Source organism: Tenrec ecaudatus, chromosome 12, assembly GCF_050624435.1.
Source record: "Tenrec ecaudatus isolate mTenEca1 chromosome 12, mTenEca1.hap1, whole genome shotgun sequence".
Classification (NCBI taxonomy): domain Eukaryota; kingdom Metazoa; phylum Chordata; class Mammalia; order Afrosoricida; family Tenrecidae; genus Tenrec; species Tenrec ecaudatus.
Genome location: NC_134541.1, coordinates 136,823,643 through 136,846,116, shown reverse-complemented (window position 1 = coordinate 136,846,116; position 22,474 = coordinate 136,823,643).

The window sequence follows — 22,474 nt, the reverse complement described above, 5'->3', positions numbered from 1 at the left end:
CGGCCCCTATCCACCGGGGACACGTCCCCTGGGGCGGAGAGGAGCTCACACCACAGAACCACACTGATAGTGAGCGAGAGACGTTGCTGCGTGCTCGGAGAAAGAACTCCAAGTCTCCCCTCGGCCCTTTCTTTCCCCGGCCCAGGGGCACTTGGTGTGTTGACAATACTGTGGAGTGACCACCACAGTCAGGTTCTCCCGTGTCAGCTTGTTATAGTGAGAGACCCTAGCACGCCCTCGGACACATGCGGGTCATCGTGAGTCGGGACTGACCTGGAAGCAATGGGTTTGGTGTGGGGTTTAGCACCTCGTTAGCGAGACAGCTGCTTCACAGTGGACGCTCACGGCGACCTTATAGACACCAGCATGAGACACAACTCGTGTCAACCTCATGATCATCCACATGTTCAAGTCCATCGCTGCAGCTGCTGCAGCAGGCCATCTCACCAGGAACCTCCCTTGTCCTTGCTGGCCTCCTCCCTGACCAAACATGACATCCTTCCCAGCGACAGATCCCTCCTGATGTCCCAGAAGTCCAGCAACGTCCTCCGCTGCGAGGCATCAGGGGTGCAACAGCTAATTCTCCAGACAAAGGTCGCCAGGCCTTTCTTCCTTGTCTGTCTTCCAGCACCTCAGTGACATACCAGCCGCCCAGCCCCTTACACTGACAGCCGGGTTGACAGAGTCCCTCGTGAGCTGGCGGAAGTGGCCCGGCAGCTCCTGGGCCAGATTGCTGAGTGCCTCCTGTTCAGAGCTATGCAAGTCCGTCAATAATAGATAGATCACAGGTCCCGAAACCAAGTCCCAGACTTTCCTACAAGAGGAGGGGAAGCAGGCTCCAACAGTGACCAGAATGGAGTGCGAGCTCTTAATGAGCACTCGGGCGCATTTCATCATTAGGAGCGGGTCAGGCGGGCAGGCCCGAGGCCAGTCTGCCACAGAGAGAACAGCCCTCCTGCGCTGAGCCGATCTAGGAGGGGATGGACCCAAGTGAAGACGAATGAGATTGGGCAGTCACTAGATTTTCTGTGAAGCCGTATAATACCGCTGTAATTATACGTGGGCACCCATAAATTGGGCGCCAAGCTGAAAGGCGGCTTTGGAAACACTGAAAAGAATCATATCAAAGCCAGGAAGGATATCCTGGGCCCCAGCGAGGTGAAATCCACCATGACGAGGTGTCTGTTTCGTGGATTCAGGGGACCTGGGCATCTTCTCATCATTCTTGTCCATCTGAGATAGGAGTCGTGTAGCCAAGCGTGCCCGTGATGACCAGGGGCAGGAGTCCTGAAGGCATTGTGGTCTGCATCGAGCTGTTCACTGCAAGGTCAGCCGTCTGTAACCATCAGTCCCTCCTCGGGAGAAAGATGGCACTCTGCTCCCATAAAGAGTTGCACTCTGGGAAATCCGCAGGGGCCGTGCGACTCCGTCCTAGGTCGGGTGGCCATGACTCAGCATGGGCTGGAGGACAGTGAGTTTGAATACGGAGGCAAGGGATGACGGAGAGTACGGAGACGGAAAATTGGGCCCCAGAGACTGGGTGCTGTCTGCACACGACAACAAATGCACTCGGTGCCCCTGAGGTGCACAGGCAACGAAAGAAACACAAATGGAAGCAACATACGGAAGCAGTGCCCCCATCCCATTGGGTTCTCCCCAGTCTCCACGGCTGCCCCGAGGTGACTGGGAATATGTCTGGCTCTCCCTGTGGCTTACAGTCGTGTGGCTGGGTAATCAGGGAGTTTAAAGGCAGATCCGACAAGATCTGACTTTAGCCTTTCTAAGCTGGCAATTTTGCAGGATGTCTACAGAATGACATCCGTTACATTAATTGTAAAGCCCTCTCACCTCCGTGCTCTCTGGCTCTCTGCAAACAGGAGCTTGGGGGACCCAGCAGGGAGGAATTGACAAGCAGCTTACCCCTCTCCCTGAGCCCCCCACCCCACCCCACCCAGCTTCTTCATCTGTGGTCCAGGAGCTCTTGTGATACACACACACACACACACACACACACACTCCAACTCCTGGAGCCCCCACATGTTACAGAGTAGCAGTGCTCCACGGAGGTGTTGTGGCTGCTGTCTTCACAGAGAGGAGCCCTGCTGGCCCAGTGGTTCAGTGGCTGGGTTTCCAACCAAGAGGTCAGCAGTTCAAACTCAATAGCCACTCTGGGGGAGAGAAAGACAAGGCAGTCTGTTACCCTAAAGCTGGCAGTCTTGCAAACCCTATGGGGAGTCCTACTCTGCCTTTGTGGTCACTATGGTCAGAATAAGGAGCCCTGGTGCTGCCGGGAGTTTCTTGGTTGAACTGCTAAGTGAAAGGCCAGTCTTTTGAACGCGCCAGATGCTCAAAGGAGAAAGATGAGGCTTTCTGTTCCCAAAAGGAGTTACAGCCTCGGAAACCCACAGGCGCAGTTCTCCTCTGCCCTGGAGGATCGCTGGCAGCTGAGTAAGAAGGTGAGTCAGAATTCACCGGATGTCAATGCGTTTTGGGTGTGAGTCACAATCCACTTGGCAGCAATGGGTCTGATTTTCATCGTGGTCGGTTGCCAGATCTTTCGTCTGCAGCACTGCGGCGTCCGTTCAAACTGCCAACCTCATAGGTTAGTAACTGAATGCAAACTTTTGCCTTACCCCAAAACGTAAATAAATCAAACCCATGATTCACCGCTGTGGAGTTGGTTCTGACTCCTAGTGATCCTGTGCACAACTGAACAAAGTGCCAACCTGGTCCTGGGCCATCCTCGCAAGGGCGCGGATGCTCGAGCCCACTGCTGTAGCCAGTGCTGTCGATTTATCTGGTCTCCGGCCTGGCCTCTGGGGAAAATTCTGCCGGTACGTTTTCCAAGAGAGGTTTGTTGGTTCTTTTCTTTTCCTCATTTTCGTGGGGTCTCTTACAGCTCTTTTAATAATCCGTACATCCATGTGTCGAGCACATTGGGACCATCATCCTTTCCCAAACATGTTCTTTCTGCTTGAGCCCTTGGGATCAGCTCCTCATTTTTCCCTCCCCCCACCTCCCTCATGAACCCTTGATAAGTTATAAATAATTATTAATTTTCAGATATTACACCGACTGCTGTCTCCCTTCACTCACGTTTCTGTTGTTCGTCCCCCTGACAGGGGTGGTTATATGTTGATCATTGTGAATGGTTCTCCCTTTCTCCCCCCACCCCCACCTTTCCCTTACCCTGATATCACTACTCCCATTATTGTTCCTAAGGGGTTTATCTGTCCTGAATTCCATGTGCCGAGAGCTCCTCTCTGTGCCAGTGTCCATGCTCCGGTCTAGCTGGATTTGTAAGGTAGAATTGGGGTCATGATAGTTGGGGGAGGAAGCATTAAAGACTTAGAGGAATGTTGTATGTTTTGTCAGTGCTATACTGCATCCTGGCTGGCTGGTCCCTTCCTTGTGACCCTTCTGCGAGGGGATGTCCAATTATTTACAGATGGGCTATGGGTCTCTACTCAGCCCCCACCCCTCATTCACATTGATATGATTGTTTATTCTGGGTCTTTGATACCTGATCCCATCGATACCTCATGATCACACAGGCTGGGGTGCTTCTTCCATGTGGGCTTTGTTTCTTCTCAGATAGAGAGCCGCTTGTTTGTCTTCAAGTTGTTAAGACCCGAGACGCTATATCTTTTGATAGCCGGCCACCATCAGCTTTCTTCACCACGTTTGCTTATGCACCCATTTTGGTTCTTTTGGTAATCCATGGTAGTAGGAAGAAGAAATAGGCTGCCTTCTTCTGAGGAATTGGCCACTGAAAAGCCTTATGTCTAGCAGTGGCCCCTTGTCTGACAGAGTGCCCAAAGATGTTCAGCTGTGACCCATAGTTTTCCCTGAATCATTTTTGGAGGTAGAACAACAGGCCTTTCTTCCTCATCTGTCTTTGCTTGTAAGTTCCACAGAACTCTGTACACCTTGGATGACCCCTGCTGGCATTTGAAATACCAGTGGCCTTGCATTCAGTGTCACAGGATCACACAAGCCACCACAGCACCACACACAAACAGGGGGTGGATTTAGATGCAAGGAGTCGTTCCAGACAAGGTCACATTGGAGAGTTCAGGACCTCAAGTATCTTTTAGATGACATCGTTCAACCCACAGGCAGGTGAAAGTTGGACTGTAAGTAAGGAAGACGGAAGAAGAATCGATGAGTTTGAATTATGGTGCTGGAGAAGAATATTGAAAACGCCATGGACTGCCAAAACTATTTGTCATCGAAGCTGTGAAGCCAGAATGCTCCTTAGGGGCAAGCCTGGTAAGACTTTGGCCAGTCCCTGGAGAAGGACATCATGCTTGGAAAAATAGACAGCAAAAAAAAAAAAAAAGGAAGGGTGAATAGACACAAGCGTCCACAATGGGCTCACACTCACCCTTAGGAACAATTGTGAGGCCGTACAGGATGGAGATGTTTCAGTCTGTTGTATATAGGATTGGGTCACTATGGGTCGGAACCAACTCGATGGCACTTAACACCACAACAATATTCAACCCATGTTGTTGCTAATGGCCGTTGAGTCTGTTCTGACCCCCGGCACACCCCCGCCCACCCCCCTGTGTGTGGTCCAGAACTGCTCCGTAGAGTTTCCAAGGCTGCAATCCTTTGTAAGCTCATCCACAGCCCTGTCTTCCAAGGCGTCTGGGGGTGGGTTTGAACAACCAACCTTTCAGCTAGACATTGAGCTCGTAGCCATTCGCACTATCCAGAGTGTCCATTCCACTCAAGGCAGATGTCAACGACAGAGCAGACAACATTTCTGACCCACACAGCCCTGAACCTATCTTTGGAACTTGGCCCCGTCAAGTCTTCGGTCCCCGTTCCCTGTTTGCCATCCTCAGTTCTGAGCCCACAGAGCTGAGCGAGCACCTCAGAGCAGCCGCCACCTGCCTGAAGTCAGTCCCTTTTAGACGTCCATGAGTCCTCCGGTACCCATGGACTCCGAGGAAGAGCCGAATCCTGGGGATCATTTACTGGGCGAGAAGCACCGCGTGCATGCAAACAGTTGCGTGTATCTGTTGGTTTGTTTTCCACATCTGGTCACCGGGCCAAGGAAACATAATTAATTTTTTGGTTCCAAAGAGACAATTCCACCAGTGATACACATCTTTAATTAGCCCAAACTCAACAATTGCGCCTGGCACTCTATCTCAGGGAGCACGCTACTGACACCGGAGTGGAAGATGGTGCCAGATTCAAGAGGGCCGGGGAGTGGGGAGAATGAACACAATTGTAAAGGCCTGAAATTAAAGCAGTTGCTTAAACAAGATAAGGGCTGGGTTTCATTCTAGGGACGATCTCAGTTGCAGATCTAAGAACGAAATGCAAACAGGGGAAGAGTCAGGAGAATCCAATAGGGAAAATAAAGGGGGAGGGGGCCACCATCTCCAGGCAGTCTCTGGAAGGTCTGTTTTGCAAATCAACACTCCAAACTCACTGCCCTCGCTTCTGACTCCTAGTGACCCTCTAGGACAGAGTAGAAGTGCCCCCTGTGGGTGTCTAAGACTCTAAACGTTTATGGGAGTAGAAAGTTTCTCATCCTTCTCCCTTGGAGTGACTGGTGGTTTTGAACTCCTGACCTTGCAGTTAGCAGCCACTGTACCACCAGTCCAGCATAAACTGGCTTTACCACACATACTCTCTTTGATGAAACTAGAGTGTGGGAGCAGGGCCGGCCACCTGAGCAGGTTAGGACCTAGTTTCTCTGTGGGTTTTCTCCAGGTTTTCCTGCCAGCCCCACAGGATGACGGCCAGAGACATGGAGCGGGCTGTAGGCAGAGACCCTTGTGGCCATTTAGCCTCCAGAACTGAGAGAAAATAAAAGTTCTGTACTTCAAAGCCACCCCCTTCTGGCCAAACTCAAACTTGCTGCCATGCGGATGGCTATCCAATGTGTAACCACTACACCACCAGGGCTCCCCCTTCTGCACACGAGTCTGCACCCCCAGAGCTCCTTACAAAACCCAAACTCATCGCGTTCCAACTCACAGTGATGCTGCTGTAGGCCAGGCTAGAACTGACTGTATACATTTCTGTAACTCTTTCCAGGAGTAGAAAGCCTTGTCTTTCTCCTATGAAGCAGGTGGTGGTCTTGAACTGATGACCTTGAGGTTAACAACCCAATGCATAACCACTACCCCACAAAAACCTGGATGGATCCCCCTCTCAGAGCACAACCCGCACGGCACGTCAGGCAGGCTCCTAACCTAATCAAATCCTCACAAAACAAAACTCACTGCCATCAAGTCAATTCTGACTCACAGCAACCTTGTGGGTTTCTGAAAATTTAGACCTTTATAGGAACAGACAGCCTCTACCAAGGAGTGACTGGTGGATTTGAACAGCTAAGCCTGAGGTTAGCAGCTCACTGTGTAGCCCAGTAAGTCACCAGAGCTCCCTTGTTATGGAAACTTCTAGCAATTCCCCAGGGAGATGCCCATGAGAGCCTGGTGGGTGAGCTTTTGTTCGCCTGTTTTTGTGTGTGTGGGTCCGGACCACAAAGGTTGGTGAAGGGGAAATCTGTTGGAAATGGAAAAGCAAATTTGCATCTTATCAGATTTTAAAAGATAGCTCTCCATAATGCCTTACCAAGGTTCCAAATCCAGCTCCGGGACTCGGAATGCAGCCTTTATGGGTTACTGAAAAACAGAAAAGGCCATTCTAAGATTTCATTGTCAACGGTGCCCTCCACTGTCAAGCCCTCTGGCAAAGGAGGTGAAAGGACGCTGAGGCTTTCGGGGGACAAGCGGCTCACTCACCTGTTCTCGTCCAGGGAAGGGTAAACATGCCCACCGAAGAGATGGCCACCATGGGCGTTCCCAGGGCATTGGGAATAAGACTCACCTAGGCTGTTAACTCCAAGGTGCACAATTCAAAACCCCTACCTGCTCCACGGGAGGAAGACAAGACTTTCGACACTCTTAAAGAGCTACCGTCTCTGAGCCCATCGGGCAGTGCTACCCTCTCCTTTAGGGTAGGGAGAGTCGCTATCGATCGACTTGATGGCAGAGTTTGGTTGGGTTTGGTCTCTACACTGACACATCAGTGAACCAACTGGCGTGCTTGGCTGATGGAAGCAGGTGAAGAACAATCACAATGCTGACAAACTGGTCTCCCGGGTGACAGTCCTTTGTGGCCGGGGGACTGCTGTGCCCACAGGGCCTCCCAGGGCTGCTGACTCCCAGAAGCTGCGTGTAGCCCTTTCTTGGTGACACTGTATGTGTGGGGGGGGACGGACACAAACTGTCAGCCTTTCAGTTCGAGTTGAATTTGCTGGGTGCCTGTCAGGTAGTTTTAGACTTATAGCCACCCCAGGTGACAGACGGAGTAAAACAGCCCTGTGGAATATTCTGGACTGTCTCAAGAAGCCCTGGTGGTGTAGTGGTTATGCGTGTTGGGTTGCCAACTGCAAGGTTGGGAGCTTGAAATCAGCAGCTGCTCCATGAGAGAAAGACAGAGCTTTGGTAAAGAGTTCTGGTCTTGGAAACTCACAGGGGCAGTTCTACCCTGTCCTATAGGGTCACCATGAGTCCATCAGCGTGGACTTGATGGTGGTGACTGGAGTAAGTCACTTTACACAAGCCGATTGTCAGGCCTTTCTTCCTATGAGCCACAGAGTGGGTTCCCAAGCCGGTTTTTCCGTGAGCAGCTTTCTGTAAGACATCAAACTCCTCAGGAATCTAGCAGATCAGAAGGTTGCTAAGGTCACAGGGGAGGCAGAATCAGGAAGCTGGCTCCAGACAGCCATGGGCCTGGCCTTGGCTTGACCCAGGCCACTGGACAGTGGGTGTGACCACTGGTGTCTTGACAGTGTCTACTGCACCTGGTGCCCAAATGGGTCCTGTGGACGCTACCTGTTTGCATCACCAGCTCCTGATTCATAAATGGTGCTGGATGCATCTGATTGGTCAAGTCATGATCACATGGCTGCAGGTTACTTGCAAGGAAAGCAGGGAAAGTGATTTAGTTACGGAGTGCCCCCTTGGGGGTGGGGGTAGGGGTGGGGTGGGGGGAGTCCCGGTGGTGTAATAGTTACGTGTTGGGCTGCGATCTGCATGGTCAGCAGTTTGAAACCACCAGCAGCTGTCTACTCCCGTCAACAGTTACAGTCTCAGAACCCGACAGGGGTCGACTGTGCATCAGCATTGAGTCAACGGCAGTGAGGTGGCACAGAGGGTTATGAGTTGGGCTGCTAACCACAAGGTTGGTGGTTCAAACCCACGAGCTATTCCTCAGGAGAAAGATGAGTCTCTCTGCTCCCTTAAAGATTTAGGGTCTCAGACACCCCTAGGTAGGGTCTCTATGAGTTGGAGCTAATTTGATGGCAGAGGTTGCCTGTTTTTTCAAGCATTGACACATTCATAACATCCTTGTGCTGCTGTGCATTATGGGCCTTTCCATGTCTGTGGGCCTCCAAGGAACCCTGCTGACCTAATGCAGCAGCGAGTCTCAACCTGTGGGTGGATACCCCTTTGGGTGTCCAACGACCCTTTCGCAGGGGTCGCCCAATTCATAACAGTAGCAAAACGACAGTGATGAAGTAGCAACGAAAATAGTTTTATGGTTGGGGGGGTCACCACCATATGAGGAACTGTATAAAAGGGGTGCGGCATGAGGAAGGTTGAGAACCGATGCCTTAACGGATTACATGTTGGCCTGCGAAGGGCAAAGCCAGCAGTTCAAACCCCCTGGCAGATCCTCAGGAGAAAGATGAGATTTTCTACTCCCGTAAAGATTTACAGTCTGGGAAACCCAAAAGGGCAGCTCTACCCTGTCCTAGGGGGTCGCTATAGATGTGAACGTGGGGTGGCAGTGAGTTCAATTTGTGGGGACAGCCTTTCAGGACGACCTTGTCAGGCCGTTCTTCCAAGGCCCCCATGAGTGGACTTGAACCTCCTGATACTCGCTACTTACTTAACCATATACACATCCCTGGCACTCTCAAAAGGTCTACACTTCGCAGAAAAAACGATCATGAAATGGGGCCCCGCCCCAATCACCACCTCCTCCAAGTAGCTGCCCAGGATTGCATTCAGCCACGGCAGAGACCACGGCAGAGACCAGCCCCAGGGAACTGCAGTTCTTATTTCCCTCTTAATCATGTCAGCCTCATTTTATTCCAGGCTTTCTCGGATGCATGGAGAAAATGCTAATTCCATGGGCTGCCCCCCCAGGGGGCCTGCAACACTGAGACTCTGAATCAGCGATGCAGCCCGCCTGCCTTGAAGTAGGAAGGAGATGAAAGGAGGGCGGCTTAGAGCCCTGAGGAGAGTGGAGCAGGCATACAATATTTAAAGGGCCCTTTCTTGAAAGGGGGCTGCCCGAGCTCTTAACACGGGCTTTCCAGACACTCGGCTTTAATTGCGGCCTCGGACGGATGTTGGGCTGTGCCTGGTGTTTTCAATACTCCTTTCTGCCATCCTGATGTTTTAATCCAACTCCTTTCGAGTCAAACCAGCTCCAAGTGGTCTCAGCAGCCAGCCCAGGGGCCAGTTCCAAAGCAGAACAGTCACTGGACCTAATCAACATTAAAAAACAAAACAAACCCGACTTGCCACCGTCCACCATGAGTTGATCCCGACTCAGAGAGACCCTATTGTACAGGGTGGAACCGCCCCTGAGGGTTTCCAAGACTGGAACTCTTTACGGGAGTAGAAAGCCCTGTCTTTCTTCCTCAGAGCAGCTGGTGGTTTCAAACTGCTGACCTTGCAATGAGCAGCCTGGCGCATAACCACTGCACTGCCAGGCTCCCACGAAGTGCCCGCGATTCATGAAGATTTCCCAGAGAAAGAGACCAGATGACACGCACGTTGTTATTGTTGATGTTGTTAGCTACTGTCAAAGCAGCCCCTGGTTGGTGGCAAGCCCAAGCACAATGGGACAACGCACTGGCAAGTCCAGGGCCATTCCTGTGATTGGCTGAGGATGGGATGGTTGTGCTTTCTAGGGTTTCCCTGGGGGCAGATCATCAGGCCTTTCTTCCTAGTCTGTTTTACTCGAGAATTTCTACTGACAGCTCTTCCGCATCTTAGCAATGCACAAGCCTCCACTGACAGATGGGTTACGAATGAGGTCCAATGGCCAGAAACCATGTGGGAGGCAACCATCCTGCCACTGAGCCACCAGTGGCTCCTGAGAGAAGTTCAGTCCACCAAACGTATACTCAAATACAAGTCGGTCTGAATCTCTAGCAAGGAGTCCTGGTGGTGTGTTGGGTTGTGAGTTGGAACCCAGCAGCCGCTATGAGAGAGGACGAGGAGGCCATCTGCTCCCATGAAGAGTGACCGCCTCGGCAGTCACAGACGAAGTTCTCCTCTGTCCTGCAGGGTCCTTTGAATTGGAATCAACGGCAGTGAGTGAAGTGTGTGGGACGAGTCTCTTATTTATCTGAAAAGTGATGACAGCCGCAAAATGAACCTCAAGCCTTAATGGGGCAGAGCTGCTTTCATAAGTACATGATGAATAAGTCTCCAACCAAACACTATTTTAAGAAGGAAGAGACTAAGATTCCCACATTCGGTGATCATCTCTCCCAAACGAAGGGCTCACGAGCCCTTCCAGAACAAACCGGTGTCTCAGTTTGTCACCAACATCCAGCGAAGGAAGGGAAGGAAGGACCTGTTTCTTTTTAACCAAATAGTCCTCACGCCACATCAAAGCCACAGAAAGCACTAACCGGGCAGGTTGGAGCTACTGTTGATGGCCAGTGAGGGGCTGGCAAGAAACTGTCATTTTCTTGGATGCCATTTGGGGGGAACCCAGCAGAAAAAGGGATTTCCCATCAGGAAAAACTCGAGGGCCAGGTCACTTAGCAGACAGAGAGCACTGAGCAGCCTCCTTGCCAACGGCTGCAGGATTGCTAATAGCTGAGGCTTGTGTTTCATACCGAGGCAGGAAATCAATCCTGTCACAGGCAGGGACACTTTGTTTGCACACAGTCATCTCAAAGAGGACAGGGTAGTTAATGATTTAAATCAAATAAGCCCATCAGTGGCATAGCCATCGCTGGTGCCCGACTTGTCACAAAACAAAGCACCCAGCTCACTGCCAATAAGTCAATGCTGACTCATAGCGACCCTACAGAAACAGGGTAGAACTGTCCCCCCTGGGTTTCCCAGGCTGTGGATCTTTACGGGAGTAGAAAGCCTTGCCTTTCTCCTGCGGAGCGACTCGGGGGCTCCAACGGCTGCCCTCGTGGTTAAGCTGCCCACCATGTAGCCACTGCTCCACCAGGGCTCCTTTGAATGACGTGGATGAACTTGGGGAATGTGGTGCTGAGTAAAATAAGCCTGTGCAAAAGGATGAAGCGTGGATGCCCCTGCTTACATGGAATAGGCAAATGTATAGAGTCAAAAGCTTATTAGTGGTAACCAGGGGTGCCAGCCCTGGTGGTGTAGAGGTTATGCATTGGGCTGCAATCCGTATGGTCACCAGTTCGAAACCACCAGTAGCTCCTCAGGAGAAAGACTGGGTGTTCAACACCCATAAACAATTGCAGTCTTGGTAACCTACAGGGAGTCAGCACTGACTCGATGGCAGTGAGTTTGGGGTTTGGTTGAGGACATACACAGCAGAGCACAGATTCAGAAGGTTCCCGCACCCCCGATTTCATGACGCTGATGATGTTCTTTGGGCTGTGCCAGACTTCTCACCTGCTTCCCCAGTCACGTAACTCACGGCGGAGCTTTAACCTTGGGAGTTGCTATAATCCCGTTGGAGAAGAAATAGGAGGCTTTCTATTCCCGTAAAGAGTCACAGCCATGGAAATCCATGGGGGGCAGTTCTACTCTGTCCTCGAGGTCAGTAATGACTGCATGGTCGTAAGTTTGGGTTTATTATCCATTGGATTTCATACCGAGAGATCTTAAATGAGCACAATGTTCAAGACATTAACGTGAGCTATTGCTTGGCTTTGAGGATCCCTGGTGGTGAAGCGGGTTACGCGTTGGACCGCTAACCACCAAGTCAATAGCCGCTCCATGGAGGAAAAGGAAGCTGCCTGCTCCTGTCAAGATTTACAGCCTGGGAGAGTCACAGGGCAGTTCTGCTCTGCCCGATCGGGACACTATGTGTCGGCACTGACTTGATGGCAGGGAGTTTGCTTTGGGAGTGGGGGGTGGTATTACGTTTTAAGAAGACTTTGGGAGATATTGTTGGTTTCAGCTTTGAAGATGTTTCAAAGGTTGATCCTGCCTCCGAGGCTCCACTCAGTCTGGATTCCATGAGGATTTGATAAATACCGATGTCTTAGAATCAAGCTGTCACCCCTTCTACATGTATCCCAGGCAATCCAAATGCCATCCCAATTTGACGTTCATCACCATTCATGTAGAAAATGCACAAACAAGCTCCTTTTCACAGTAAAAAAAAAAAAAGAGTCTCTAATGTCCCTTCCTCTCCTTGAACTCATATTTCCATCCCATTTCCCTCACAGGATTATATTCTAATGTAATATATTTTTATGCTTGGAGGTATTTTATTAATCACCCCATCATCATTCTCTCGGCAAAAAGTATAAAGTTAAAATTACATTTTTTAATTACCTGTGATCATAAAGGTCTAGTGTTTCTGTGTGTGTGTGTGTGTATGTGTGTTCTTGCTTTTTCCTGGTTTGAGCTAACAGTATGATACAGAGTATCCAATTTATCAAACCAATTCATTATACATTTTTGTAAATAACTATTTAGCATAAAAATAAAATGCTATTAGGACTGCATCTCGTAATGAGACCGATAGGCCTGTCTTACCTGCACAGTGGGCACATGGAGCTGAGAGTTCCCCTTGCCATGACAAGACGGGATTCGGCATCCATTTTTCTTTGTTGTAGGCTCTTTGTACATCAAAAGCCGGTGAAAATCAGAGCCCAGTATTTGCCACTTCAACCATGTTTGCGTGTACAATTCAGTGGTATCAAGGGTGTTCACCTTTGCACATCACCAGACTGGGAAAAAATCCATTGTCATCATGTCTGTTCCCATTCCCGGGGATCCTATAGGCATGATCCTCATGGGAATAAAAGGCCCCATCGTTCTCCCACGGAGCAGCTGGTGGTTTCAAACTGATGACCTTGCAGTTAGCAGTCCAAGGCATGATGAGAAAGCCAACTAAACTCATTGTCATCACCTAGAACCCAACTCAAAGCAACCCTACAGGACAGGGTAAGCTGCTCCTGTGGGTGTCCAAAGCTGTACATCCTTAGAGGAGTAGTGTGTTAGTCTGGGGACATTAGAGAAACAAATCCACAGAAAATCATATGTATAAGAGAGAGTTTTATAGAAAGGGTAAGTGCACATTAAGAAAGCACCCCAACACAGTGCTGTCCAAGCCCATAAGTCCAACATTAGCCCATATGTCCGACACTGATCTACAAAGTATTCCTCAATCTCACAATACACACACAATGATGCCAACGACAGGAGGAAAGCCGAGTCAGTGAATGTGTAAGCATCTCAGCGCTGGCAGGGGTCTCCACACAGCTGCTTCGGCACCCAGGGCTGCATCAAGGTAGGTCCATGAGGCTTCTCCTCAGGGATGTCTCACAGGAAATGAGCTTTGGCAGCTGAAGCAGGGAACTGGCTAAGGCAGCTGCACCCTGGTCTGACCATCAGAGAGCAAGAGACCCGAGAACTAGAAAGGTGAGGCTCACCGAGCCATTTATCTCACCACCCTTCAATTAATCCCACATGTGTTTATTGGCCAGGTTGGCACAATGAACCTTAACTATCTCAAGTACAAAGTCTCATTTTTCTCCCACCAAGCAGCTGGTGGTTTCGAAGTGCTGACCTTGCAGTTGGAAGTCCAAGGAGAGATGATAAAGCCAACCAAACTCACTGTCATTGAGTCAATTTCTAGTCATAGAGACTTTATAGGGCAGGGGAGTCTACCCCTGTGGGTTTTGGAGACTTTAACTCTTGGCGGGAATAGAAAGCCTCAACTTTCTCCCTTAGAGTAACTGGTGGTTTCCAACTATTGAGCTTGTAGTGAGCAGCCCAGCACTTAACCCACTATGCCCCTACACGCTTCCAAAAGTTGACATCACCCATAATAATTCGATGCAATCGCCTTCCCACCCACCTGGCTACCACTAATAATCGAGGGTCTCTATGTTCTTGTCCAGTCTCAATAGTTCATATTACTGGTAGCGGCGGGGTGGAGGGGTGGGGAGCGGTGCCAGCATCTGGTGAGTCAAAGCCAGGGTGGGTGCCAAAAATCAGATCATGCACGGGACAGTTCCCAACTGTCAGTAGTAGGAGTGCCCAAGTTGAGAAATCCTGGCGTTCCATTTTTGTGAAGCACCCGGCAACTGTGTGCAGAGCGGCTGTCCGCTTTGCCCGACCCCAGACCTCGCTGAGCGCTTTGTAGTCAGTGGGAGGCGGAAGCTCCCCGCGGCTCTCACTTGCCTGACGTCATTGCCCTGACGACCAATGAGCGGCAACCTCTCTTCGAATGCTCCTGGGCGGCCACGTGTGCCTCTCCTTTCTTTTCTGTGATAGGTTCAAACGCTGGCTCGCCTTGGACGGGATTGGCTGTTTCTTTCTTATGGACCTCCCCCTACCCCGCCCTCTGGTGGCGTAGTGGTCACCGGTCCGGCTGCTAACCGCAGGGTCAGCAGTTTGAAACCACCCGCTGCTACCAGGGAGAGGATGAGGCTGTCTGCTCCTGTAAAGATCGGCAGCCTGGGAAACCCACAGGGGCAGTTCTACGTTGTCCTGTAGGGTCCATAGGAGCGTCATGGATCGATGGCACCGACAGAGGCCATTCTGATGGGTATCCCATGTGGTTTTGATCTGCATCGCCCTGAAAAAGGGAACCCTGGTTAAGCCTCTGAACTGCTAACGGGGGTGGGGGGGGTGTCACCAAATCCAACGTACCAGCTTCTCGGAGGAAGAAAGGTGAGGCTGTCGCTTTTGTTAAGGCATGCAGTCTCGGAAACCCACAGGGGCCGCTCTACTCTGCCCTCTACTCTGTCGCTATGAGTCAGAATCTACCCAAAGCCCATGGGCTTTTTTCCTCTTCTGTCTCCCTCCCTCCTCTCTCCCCCCTCCCTCCCTCCCTCCCCCGTCCTCTGGCGGCCCACTTCTTTCTTTAAATGAACCAAAAGAAAAGCGAGCCCATTTTTTTGTGTTTGTTTGTTTCGCAGAACGAAGTTCGAACGCCTCTTGATGGATGCAGGCCTACTTAGCTCAGGGGGGTGGATCTGTAAGCAGAAACTCTCTCTGCTTTTCCAGCCAGGACGCAACGCCGCGACGCAGGGAGGCTTTGCATTCCTATTTTGACAGAATCAAGAATGATTTGTATGACAAATGGCGCCCCCGCTCGAGCAGGAAGGCGATCTAAGGGCTGGAGCAGAGGGGTGTGCAATCGATCAAGGGCGCTGATGTCCTGCGCCCCTGTGGAAGAGCTCGGCTTCTACTTCCTAGCAAACTCGAAACGTGGGCTCCTTGGCTGTGACTTAATCACTGCAGCCTGCGTTCCAAGGAAAACTTGGCTCTTCTTTAAATGAACAGCCTGGGAGCTCGTTTCCTGGTATCTGTGGCACCGGTCGCTGTGTGTAGCTTTCATCTCATCAATGAGAGACAGACAGACGGACAGAGGCAGAGAGGCAGAGACAGCCTGGGGGGGGGGGAGGGGCAGCAAGCTCAATGCAGACAATGAATGCATGGAAAGATGTGTCAGAGGGGTCCCCAGCACCTTCCCTCACCTGCCACAATGCCTCCCTCTGGAAAAAGGCTCTGCCCTGGCCTCTGCTGGGAGCAGCTGGGAAGGGGCAGAGGGACAATCCTGTGCTGAGGGTGGGAACAGAAGTCAGCTGGTCCCCACCTCTCCTTGCTGCTCCTTTGTTTTCCAAACAAGTAAGGAAGGAGTGGGGGGCAGGATAGGCAGCGAGCACGGGAAAGGCAGCAAAGGGGGGAACAATGTTCAGGAGCCCTGGTGGCACAGTGGTTATGCCTCGGGCTGCTCATCACAAGGTCAGCAGTTTGAAACCACCAGCAGCTCTGCTGGAGAAAGACAAGACTTTCTACTCCGGTAAAGAGTTCTCGGAAACCCACAGGGGCAGTTCCTCTCTGCTCTATTGGGTTGCTGTGAGTCAGCATTGACTTGATGGCAACGGGGCAAATACCCAGACTCTTTTCTTATCTGTGAAATGGGTCTTCCCATCCCTACCAGGAATTACTGAAAGTGACTAAGGACCACGTGCCTAACACCCTGGGGTGAGGAACCGCGGGCTGTTGATAGGCATTGTGGTGATTAGTGGGGCAAGCAGCAGGGGTGGGGGGACTTGAACACCACAGGTGGAAGAGGAGGAGTGGGCAGAGCAGAGTTAGGGGGAAAGCTGGGATCCAGTGGGCAGTGGGCTCGTCAGCTCCTAGGTCAGACTGGCCCATCCATCTGCCTGGCTCTTCCCCAGCAGGGTGGAGAGGGGACTGCCTGGAGGAGCAGTGCAGATGGCTCACATCCTTGGCTGCTCAGCCAGAATTTGGAAGTTCAAGTCCACCCAGGAGCGTCTCAGAGGTCAGACCCAGTGATGTGCTGCTGCAGCACCAGCCACGGAAAGGCAGATTTCTGCTGACGTCTGTGGGGTCACCATGTGTGAGGGTCCCCAGAGTGTTAGCATGGGAAGGGGTGTCGGCAGGTGCATTTGCTCAGGGGAATGGGGCAGGTGTCAAGCTTGGCAGTAGCCCAAGGAAGGGGTGGCCCCAGGCTGGGCAGCCATCACTGGAGGTGGACGGGTGGGGCCAGGTTAGGAGATGCAGTCAGTGCATAGTTTCCTTGGTCACTCTGCCTTCACTGGAAACCAGAAGTTTTCTCTAGGCACCCTCCCTCCAATCAGCACCGACCCCAGGCAGGAGACCCGTGTAGGTAGGTGGCCCCCTGAGGCTCAGAGGCAGGTCAATCCCCACATTGGGTGGGCCTCTGAACTATGACAATGACCCCAGCGGAGGTTGAAGGCCCAGGTGTGTCCAGCGGACCCACTGGAGGTGCAGACAGACTGGAACTCAACAGGGAAGCTGTACCAAGCCCCCAACTCCCCCTCCTGAGGAGCAGGAGCCTGAAGACACCGTGAGTCATTAGCTCTTATTTTTAGTTTCATAGCACAGAAGACGTGTAACAGCAAGACCAGCTTAAATGTCTCGCTATATAAAGGATGGTGGGGGTGGGGGCAGGGGGTGGTGGGAAGAGAGAGAAAGAGAGTCCGAGGGACATGGACAGACAGACTCAGAGAACGAACAGGAAAGAAGGAAAGACTGAGAAGAGACAAGCTGAGAAGTTAGTGGGTCCATGTCAGGAGCTCAGCACTGCTGCCTGCTCCCACCAAGAGCCCTGGTGGCATAGTGGTTACTCGTTGGGCTGCTAACCACAGGGTCAGCGGTTCAAAATCAACAGCCACTCTGTGGGAGACGCGTGAGGCTTTCTGTTCCCATAAAGATGTACAGCTTCGAAAATTCACAGGGGCAGTTCTACCCTGCCCCATAGGGTCATCAAAAGTCAGAATAAAGTCCACGGTAGTGAGGGAGTGAGCCAGCCCGGTCCCAGCAGCCCACAGGCCCTTTGCTGGCTGTGTTCAAGCAAATACACTAGGTCACCAAGATATTCCAAGCCTTGTTCTGCATCTGAATTGCTAAACAGAAAGACCCTTCCATCCAGTCGATTCTGACTCAGAGTGAACCTACAGAGCTGGGTAGAACAGCCCTTGTGAGTATCCAAGACTTTAACTGCTTGTGGGAGTAGAAAGCCCCATCTTGCACCAAAGGAGCAGCTGGTGGCTTCAAACTTTGGACCTTGAGGTTAGTAGCCCAATGAGTAACCTTTGTGTAACCTACCCACCAGAGCTCCGAACCACACATAAAAGATGTCTTTAAAAAGCAGATGCCCAGGCTCCTCCCTCATAGATTCTGATTCAAAGGGGCTGGGGTGGGACCCTGGGATGTAAATTTGTTAACAGAGATGGCTTAAGGACCACACCTTGAAAAGAGAAGCCCTCCCCACTGCTGGCGACTGCTGGCGTCCATTCTAATAGGCTGCAGCAATAGGCACGGCATTAGCGTCTGTTCTGTTCTCCTCCTGTCTAATCAGAGAATAGTTCACAGTATCACGAAAGCTCTTTCCTCTCAGCAGCAGTACCTTGGTGCCTGGGAAACTTGCTGTGTTCCTCTTTGAATCAATAGTAGCTTAAATACCTTTGTTAGCTTAGACCTTGAGAGTGTATTCCTCTGACCGGAGCATCCTTTACATTGTGGTAAGTTGCAGGACTGGGTTGGTGGGTTGATCTCCATAGGTGAGCAAGACATTTTAAAAAACCTCCACTGTTCATTGGCGATCAGAAATTCCTGATGATTGTAAATCTGTACAGGCAGTAACTGGATTAATCCTGTCTTCGGGTTAGGACTGGGAGACTGGAGGGAAAGTGGGAATTTAGGAGTACACTAAAGAAGAAAATGTTCGAGAATTGATGGTGGTGGTGATTACATAACTCCTCTTAATACATTTAAACCATTGAATTGTGAATGATATGTCAATAAAGCTGTTAACTTATTTTTTAAAGAAGGAAGGAAATTCTTGATGACCAAAGGATGGCTGGTAATTCTAGTCCATTAGAATAGGACCCACACCTGAATAGCCACAGCCCCTGTGGGCTAATAGAACCCAGAATATTCTGCAGCTCACAGAGTACCTCTTGAAATGGTTGAACACCAACTGGTTCTTTTTGGTCCAATGGTCCCTGTGTGTCCCTTCCATCTCCTTTTGATGCTGAATCGTTTGTCTTAGGCACCACACCCTTCAGCATGGCTACTGAAGACTGGGATTCGGCAGGTCTGCTGCAACGGACCCCTCGGAGCTTGATGATGCGGGTGAGCCTGACTCATGCCACGGTCCTGTAAATTGCAAATGCCGGACAATGACGATGGGGATGCAGAGGGAACATCCCAGCCATGGTGTCCCAAACATGGTGGCGGCAAAGACTATCGATGACCATGGGCCACCAAAGAACAATACATCCATTTGAGAAGAAATACAGCCATGATCTTCCCAATTGCAATTGTTCTTGGATGCCCTCATATCGGTTCTGACCCACAGTGACCCCATGGGCAACGGAACAAACATAGCCCGGTCTGGCGCCATTCTCACAAGCATTGGCAGGATGAGCCCATTGAGGCAGCTTCTGTATCAATCCAGCTCATTGAGGATCTCCCTCTTTTTCACTGACCCTCTGGTTTCATAAATAGTGGCCCCTTAGAAGCCAGGAAGGTTGAGACTGCAGCTCATTTCCTTTGAATGCATCATCAGGAAAGGCCAATCATTAGGGAAAGGACATGGTGATTGGTAGAGGGTTGAGAAAAATGAGGGAAGGTTTCCTGAATGGTCAAATTTTACCAGCAACCATGGAGACAGTGTAGGGAGGGTCAGTGTTTCGTCTCGTTATGTATAAGGTTGCCATATTTGGGAGTTGACTCATCAATTGCAAATGGCGGATTCATGAGTCCAATGGGCCATGGCCATCATATCATCTATGGGGTTGAAGGAGATGATCCTCCTTTCAGTCGTCTGCACAGACAGGTCACGTACCTCATGCAGGTCCTCAATGAGTCAGTGTGGGGGTCCTGTCCTTCCCAATGAGGCTTTCCCACTGAGACCCTTTTCAACAGGAACCCCTATCTGAGCACCTGCCTAGAGACCTCCTTGAGCTTCAACTCCTTCTGACTCTGGGCTTGGGGACATTGGGTCACTGGGAAAGCACTGGGCAGAACGGTTTGTGAATGTGTTCTTTATTTGACTAGTCATCGGCACAGATGTTTTCCCGGTGAGTGCCCTTATTGGAGTTGTGATAAACACAGCAACTAGAGGAGTCACTTTATTAGACCATCAACGGTGGCCACAAATCACACAGCTCGACCTGCAGAAGCCCAGCCTGGTACTTCAGCTCCAAGTGGAAAGGAGAGGGTAATGGCATGTTTTGAATGTTCTTAATAGGCTTTTTTAAATCCCCCATGTTCCATATCATGCCCTGCTACCTTTTGGATGTGCTTAACATAAATACATGAATACAGAGATGTGTGCACCTATGTGTATGAAAGAGTGCCCTGATAGTGCTGGAGGCGGGGGATGGAGGAGGCAGTTACCGTCACTATGTGCATATGAAACTCACCTGTCCATCGGTCCCACTGCTGGAGTCAGCCACAGAACTGGCCACACCAGGTGTTCCCATCCTGCCTTTCCCTGGATAACACATGCTATGGTCAAAGGGAGACCCAACGCCATGCCCATCTCCAACATGTTCTAGATTAATCCCTTCCTCTTTCTTTGACTCAGTTTCTTCAGCTGTGAAACTGGGGAATGGAGTAAGCCAGAGGTTTTCAAAGTGTGTGCCGTAGAACCCCAGGAAAGGTGCCTCAGAGGCAGCTCTCCAGGGTGATCCAGGGGAGCCTGAACGGCTGAGTCCAAGGAGAGGCCGTTTTCATGTCAACTCAAATGGTGATGCTGTGGGTTAAGTATCAGGCTGCTAAGCACAAAGTCACCTGTTCAAATCCACCAGCCTCTCCTCGGGGGGGGGGGGGATGAGGCTCCTATAAAGATCTGCAGTCTTGGAAACCCAAGGAGAAGTTCTGCTCTGTCCTAAAGGGTTGCTATGGGTCAGAACTGATTGGATAGCAGTGGGTTTTGCCTGGGGTTTTGGGGGGGGGGTTGGGGGTTGGGTTTTTCTTTTTTGCATTTTAGAGGCATAGGTAGGATTTTCTTTTAAGAGTCTAAAGCCACCCAAAAGAGAAGGAGGCATCATCGCATTGGGTGCAGGCTTATCAACAACCCGTACTACAGAGATGACACCTCTTGCGGAGAATTCAAAGTACTTGTGGATGAAGATCAAGGACTATGGTCTTCAGTATGGTTTGCAACCCAATGTAAGGAAAACCCCAAATCATCACAACCAGACCAATGAACAGCATCGTGATGAGAACAGATCAAGACTGACGTGGTCAAAGACATTTCATCCTGCGCCAATCTGCAATCAGCGCCCGTGGAAGTGACTTTCAAGAGAGCAAACCACTCTTGCCTTGGACTGCCGCCTAAGACCTCTTTAGAGTGTGTCACCCTGCTCCTCTGCTGAGCACGCAACATACAACCTCTTCGTGTGTCTCTCGCCTCCCCCTCTGGAGAGAGAATGCTCTGGAAACATGGGAACGGGTCTTGCTGTGGCTCGTGCAACAGGTTCCAGAAAAATATTTCCGTTCCCATTGAGAAGATGCTCGCAGAAGATCCTCCTCATCTGTGTGATGGGCCCCATGAGACTCCCCTCCTGACAGCCGCATCCTGAATAGGGCTGACCTGTATGACCAATGTGCTATTGTGAAAATGGCTGTGTGACTTCCAAAATGGCTGTGTGACTTCCAAAAGGGCATTGTTATTTTTGCTTCTCTCTCTCTCTCTCTCTATCTCTCTCCCTCTGATCAGTTGCTCTGGGAGAAACCTCTGCCATATTGTAAGAAGACTCAAGCTGCATTATGGGGAGGTCCACATGGCAGGAGACTGACGCCTCCCACCCACAGCCAATACAGAGCTTGCCCAACATGTGAATGAGCCACCTTGAAAGGAGATTCTCCTGCCCAAGACAGTTGTGGTAGTTACATAATCTTGTATCAGTTGGAGGGTTCAGGGTGAAGGGGTGGAGTTGGACCTGTCAATCAGGTAATAGCTTGATGACCTCATTTGGAGGCACTAAGGAGATAAATTCCTCCATGGAGGTGGTAGACACTCTCTCTCTCTGCTCAGTCCCTGCAAGACATTCTTGTTGACAAGCCACATGGAGACAGGCTGATGGCAGCCAGAGCCTCAGAGCTGGAGAAGCCACATGGATACCCCTGCCAGAGCTGAGATGCTTACAATGCCACTGGATCCACAAGACTTCCCTCCTACTGGCCTGTGATCTTCCTGCATTCGACGTCATTGCATGTGTTGCGTGAGTCTGAAGAAGAATTTATAGATTGGTATCGGACATATGGGCTAATATCGAACTTATAGACTCGATCTGGCCTGGGCTGGGATGTTTTCTCAATACTAAATTACTCTGGTACATAAACCTCTTTCTTATACATATATGAGTGTGTCTATGAATTTGTTTCTCTGATCTACCCAGACTAACCCAACAAGCCTTCAGATGACAGAAGCACCAGCTACGTCTTGACGGAATTTCATGAGAGACCCTAAGCCAGACCCCAAATCCAGCTTAGTTGCATGCAAGTCCTGGCCTACAGAAACGGTATGAGGGGATCAGTGTTTCCTGTTCTGAGTCACTAAACATTGGGGAGTGTTGGATATGCAGCCATAGGTCACTAGTACAGTACCCCAACCTATACCTGGTCCCTGAGTGATGCAAATGGTTTGCTCTTAACTCCTAACTTAAAGGTTGGTAGTTGGACCCCCTCCTACAAACACACACACACACACACACACACACACACACACACAC